The sequence below is a fragment of the Mizuhopecten yessoensis genome, unplaced genomic scaffold, assembly GCF_002113885.1.
Source record: "Mizuhopecten yessoensis strain PY_sf001 unplaced genomic scaffold, ASM211388v2 scaffold5365, whole genome shotgun sequence".
Classification (NCBI taxonomy): domain Eukaryota; kingdom Metazoa; phylum Mollusca; class Bivalvia; order Pectinida; family Pectinidae; genus Mizuhopecten; species Mizuhopecten yessoensis.
This window is the reverse complement of record NW_018406013.1, coordinates 9,285-15,260: the sequence shown is the minus strand read 5'-3', so window position 1 is coordinate 15,260 and position 5,976 is coordinate 9,285.

Below are 5,976 nucleotides of genomic sequence, written 5' to 3'. Positions count from 1 at the left end.
TACATGTATGTGTGTACTGTCGTGTTTTAACCTGGTGATCCACGTCCCCAACATCAACCTATTGTAAATCTAGGATCTCCGAATACTTGTTTTCGTGCGGATGATTGTTTTTAACATGATCGCAAGTATCTGAATTCACGCTCTTTCTTGAACGATACTTCATATCTAAACCGAAGCTGGATGAATCACGTCCCTTGGGAAGAAGAAATTGCCCAATAGCTTTTGGGTTACCAGGTGAACATACTGAAATTTTGCGAAGAATATTGGTTTTGGAGTAATATCTTTCGAACAAAGGATTCGTTGTAAGCCAATTCTGAGTTAATGATGCTCCTACGGAAGATGATTCTTTTAAGAGTCAATGGGCCAAAGGTCAAGGTCACAGGGACTATGAATTATATGAAAGAGTATCTTGAACGACACATCAAGTATAAGCAAAACTTTAATGATATTCATCAGTTTGGAAATAAATTATAAAAAATTTACTTTTCACAAACACTATACGTATCAAACATGTCGCAACGTTTCAAGACCAACTGGTCCCTTTGTCAAACTATGACTGAGCAATGGGGTACGACAGTAAGCAATGCAGTAACACAGTTAGCAATGGAATCCACGGTAAGCAATGGAGTAACACAGTAAGCAATGGAGTAACACAGTAAGCAATGGAATAACACAGTAAGCAATGGAATAACACAGTAAGCAATGGGGTACCACAGTAAGCAATGGAGTAACACAGTAAGCAATGGAGTAACACAGTTAGCAATGGAATCCACGGTAAGCAATGGAGTAACACAGTAAGCAATGGAGTAACACAGTAAGCAATGTAGTAACACAGTAAGCAATGGAGTAACACAGTAAGCGTTGGAGTAACACAGTAAGCAATGGAGTAACACAGTAAGCAATGTAGTAGCACAGTAAGCAATGGTGTATGACAGTAAGCAATGGAGTAACACAGTAAGCAATTGAGTAACACAGTAAGCAATGGAGTAACACATTAAGCAATGTAGGAGCACAGTAAGCAATGGGGTATGACAGTAAGTAATGGAGTAACACAGTAAGCAATGTAGCAACACAGTAAGCAATGTAGTAACACAGGAAGCAATGTAGTAACACAGTTAGCAATGGAGTAACACAGTAAGCAATGTAGCAACACAGTAAGCAATGTAGTAACACAGTTAGCAATGGAGTAACACAGTAAGCAATGAAATAACACAGTAAGCAATGAGTAAAATAGTAAGCAATGGAATCAACAGTAAGCAGTGGAGTAACACAGTAAGCAATGGAGTAACACATTAAGCAATGTAGTAGCACAGTAAGCAATGGGGTATGACAGTAAGCAATGGAGTAACACAGTAAGCAATGTAGTAACACAAGAAGCAATGTAGTAACACAGTTAGCAATGGAGTAACACAAGAAGCAATGTAGTAACACAAGAAGCAATGTAGTTACACAGTTAGCAATGGAGTAACACAGTAAGCAATAGAGTAACACAAGAAGCAATGGAGTAACACAGTAAGCAATGTAGTAACACAGTAAGCAATGGGGTATAACAGTAAGCAATGGAGTAACACAGTAAGCAATGAAATAACACAGTAAGCAATGGAGTAAAATAGTAAGCAATGGAATCAACAGTAAGCAGTGGAGTAACACAGTAAGCAATGGAGTAACACATTAAGCAATGTAGTAGCACAGTAAGCAATGGGGTATGACAGTAAGTAATGGAGTAACACAGTAAGCAATGTAGTAACACAGTAAGCTATGGAGTAACACAGTAAGCATTGTAGTAACACAGTAAGCAATGGAGTAACACAGTAAGCGTTGGAGTAACACGGTAAGCAATGGAGTAACACAGTAAGCGTTGGAGTGACACAGTAAGCAATGGAGTAACACAGTAAGCAATGAAATAACACAGTAAGCAATGGAGTAAAATAGTAAGCAATGGAATCAACAGTAAGCAGTGGAGTAACACAGTAAGCAATGGAGTAACACATTAAGCAATGTAGTAGCACAGTAAGCAATGGGGTATGACAGTAAGTAATGGAGTAACACAGTAAGCAATGTAGTAACACAGTAAGCAATGTAGTAACACAGTAAGCAATGGCGTAACACAGTAAGCAATGTAGTAACACAGTAAGCAATGGAGTAACACAAGAAGCAATGGAGTAACACAGTAAGCAATGATGTTACGCTGTAGGCTAGGGAGGCATATAGAACAGTACAGAATGTGTGATGATATGCTCAAAGTCCAATAGACAAACCTTTAGATGTGCACAAGGAGGAAAGAAACTGTAGACATACATTACAGGGACAGCACATTTATGTTTTTTTTAGAGGCACCAGAAAACAAACTGTATGATAGAACCAAACGGTACAATATATAAAACTTTCACTGCTGGTGATTTAGAGGCCCAAGGACTGAAGGAATTGAAAACATAACACACTTACAGACATCGCAGGAACAATGCATTGACAGTCATTGTAAGTATTTATAGTAAACAAGATAATGATTATTCAGTTTTCAGGTATTAATCGATTTTCTGATAAAACAAAAATCACTTATTTTTATATTCAGGTTGGAATAAGATAATATAACCAATATGTTTTAATAATGAAATTAATGATTGGTTTACTTAAAAGCTTAAGTACATTCATCTTCGAAACTCTAGGTATTACGCTCACTATTCCGTCATGACCTCAAATAATGACTGCCTGTTAAAAAGAGATTCGTATTCCCGCTATTAATGACATTAGTTAATCCCGCAAAAATGTTGCAGCAGTACTGTTGCGCATAGTTACATAAATAGCCCGCGCCAAAGTTTAACGTGTTACGCATGAGCGAAATGGGGAGCATTGCTTAATTCAACTCTGCTTTTTTATCATTTAGTCGTTTTGCTCTTGTCAGAAAATAAGTTATTTTTATATAAAAAAAAATCATTGACTTTAGAAAATAAGAGTGATTATTTTGTTATCAAAACCTTCTTTTTTTTGTACCAGAAGTTGACAGTTTTGATGCTAAAAATCGCTTTATATGTCTCTGTTTGACAACAAAAATCATTTTGACATCAGAAAATGTGGAATTTACAGTAATACGGTGCCCCACTGTTTAGATTTAAACACGGATCAACACCAACAGGAGGTCTGTAACATTATCTCGAAATTTATTTTACCTATTTTCACACTTTCCGTGTTGAGAGTAGAAGGGGAGATAACTTATTTTAACAGTAGTGGCAGACTTCGGAATGAATAATGGTTTTCATCAATCATGAATGTATCAATTCAATGAAATTATTCTTTTCTTGAGATCATTATGAACTAGCGGAAAGTCTCGTTCAGCTCGGAGTAGAATATTTGTATTTGAAAATTTAAAAGTTTAATTGAATGTCATATCATGATCATAATTTGGAAGTTAACATTCTATAAGCTTATATGTCTATTTTCAAAATTTCGAAAGACAAAAAGTCTCTAAAGTTACGGACTTAAATAGTCTAATCTAATTCCGTGCTATGATCTAACATTCTTACTTCGGTAAATCAGTACCTAACCAAAATGGTGGAAAGGGTTGGCCACTTTCAGCATTTCATTAACTGATATGTTACATTACGGCACATTTAAAGATGCCAATACAATGTTGAAAGTAGACACTATATAATTTTATGTTTTAGAGACTGAATGTGACGTCTCTGTTGGAAACAAATTTACAACATTATTTTTTGTTGAGAATTTGACTTTTCACGAGAATTCCATTGGAGCCATATAATTTAATGATTGTTTTAAAATGATTGAAACGGAGATTCTTTATATGCTGTCAAATTGTACATCTATTTCCCAAAAGGGTCATATTATGTCAGGCTTTACATCAATTTATGTTAGGTAGCAATATAAATGTTTTGTTATTTTACTGATACCACGGACTTGGATCTAATTTAATTCGTGCTGATACAGCACGCGCTATCTAGACATCTTTGAGACACGATGCTATTAAATAGACAATTGTCTGCTGCTAGACTGGCTATATAGCCATCAAGAGGACCACAAGATATGGAGGTGACATGTCAAATGTATGAGAATGTGTTGAGGAGGAAACAAAGACATACCGCCACACTGTTTGTGGAGTATTTAAACACAGTCAAAAACCTAACCCATGTGCACTTTGCACGTCTAAAACAGTACACAGTAAGTTGTTTAGGGTATACGAGTTAACTCCCTCTACACGAAAAATGCAGCGGCAGCTGATCAGACGGGTACGTCCTGTCGGGGATGGTCATCAACACATGGACGAATGGGTGGAGGTCGTGATTTAAAGCTGACCAAGTCACATACGGATATCCTACTAACTGCTGCAAAATGACCGAGAAAATGAACAGTTGGACAGACATCAGGTATATAGTTATATCTACAGCAGGCCTAGGTCCACGTGTATTTATGACCACAACCACGGAATGAGATTATCTAAGTCAATGTACTACTGTTTCTCAGTAATTCAATGGAAAATGCCCGTCAATTTCTAAAATGATAAAATCTCAAATTTCTTCTCTAGTTCATGAATATCAACGTTACGTTACGTCTAGCCTCCTTCTCCGTTTCCTTGTACTCGAACCTCATTCCCTCTTATATCATAATCTAGTTTCAAGATTCTTACAGTTAGTTTCAAGGTTAACATTAAAGTTGGCCCTCTGGTAGAGTCAGTATCGGTTATGCTTGGTGGTTTCACAATTCTCTTGCAATTGGTGCTAATAACATTCTGTGCACTGCTTTATAGAAGGTCACAGCTGGTAAAGCCCTTAAAGATTTCAGGATCTCTGCTGAAATTAGCCTTTCGTTCAGCTAAATCTCTTTTACATCTGCAAATTTAATTAAATGTGATATCTCCATCATAAAGTTCCTGTTTGTCTCTGATAAAAAAGTGTCTGGGGAATTCACAGGCATGTGGATATTTCATAACCCTATATAACTTTGCTTTTATGATGTAAAAATGATTACGGATCCATTGGTCCCGAAGATTTACTTTTTTCCATTAAAAATGACAGTTCTATAAAGATTTAGGGAAGTGCCCCCATTCAGAAATCATCACTTCTGCAGTGCACCTGTGTAATAGTTTAATATGTACTAGGTCACTCTATTAATCACTTCTGTTTGTCTACAGGGGACACTTGGGTCATCCGTATCATTTCTGTGTGTCTGAGTGTAACGCGAGGGTCCTCCATGTCATTTATCTGTGTGTCTGAGTGTAACACGAGGGTCCTCCATGTCATTTATCTGTTGTCTGAGTGTAACAAGAGGGTCGTCCATGTCATTTATCTGTGTGTCTGAGTGTAACACGAGGGTCCTCCATGTCATTTATCTGTTGTCTGAGTGTAACACGAGGGTCCTCCATGTCATTTATCTGTTGTCCGAGTGTAACAAGAGGGTCGTCCATGTCATTTATCTGTGTGTCTGAGTGTAACACGAGGGTTCTCCATGTCATTTATCTGTGTGTCTGAGTGTAACACGAGGGTCCTCCATGTCATTTATCTGTTGTCAGAGTGTAACACGAGGGTCCTCCATGTCATTTATCTGTGTGTCTGAGTGTAACACGAGGGTCCTCCATGTCATTTATCTGTGTGTCTTGAGTGTAACACGAGGGTCCTCCATGTCATTTGTTTGTGGTAAACCATGTTAAAGATGATGATCCGTCTAACCATGTTATCAAAGGGTTGTTGAATAATTTAAGTTTTTTAATCATTTAAATGCAGCCTTATTGTTATAACTTGTCTTCTGGCAAGATTGATTGCTGGGAAAGAATTTTTATTTTTTGTTGTAATCTGCAGGGTTAAAAAGAGCGACACATTGATTTTACACACTTGAAAGCTACACCACTGCTGTTTGTTTCCAACAGAAGCTGAGTACCTTCTACACTGTATCTGTTAGATTCGTCATCATCCATTTCTGTTTGTGTTTCCTTAATATCTTCTGTGAGTACATTATCTGTGATAAGCT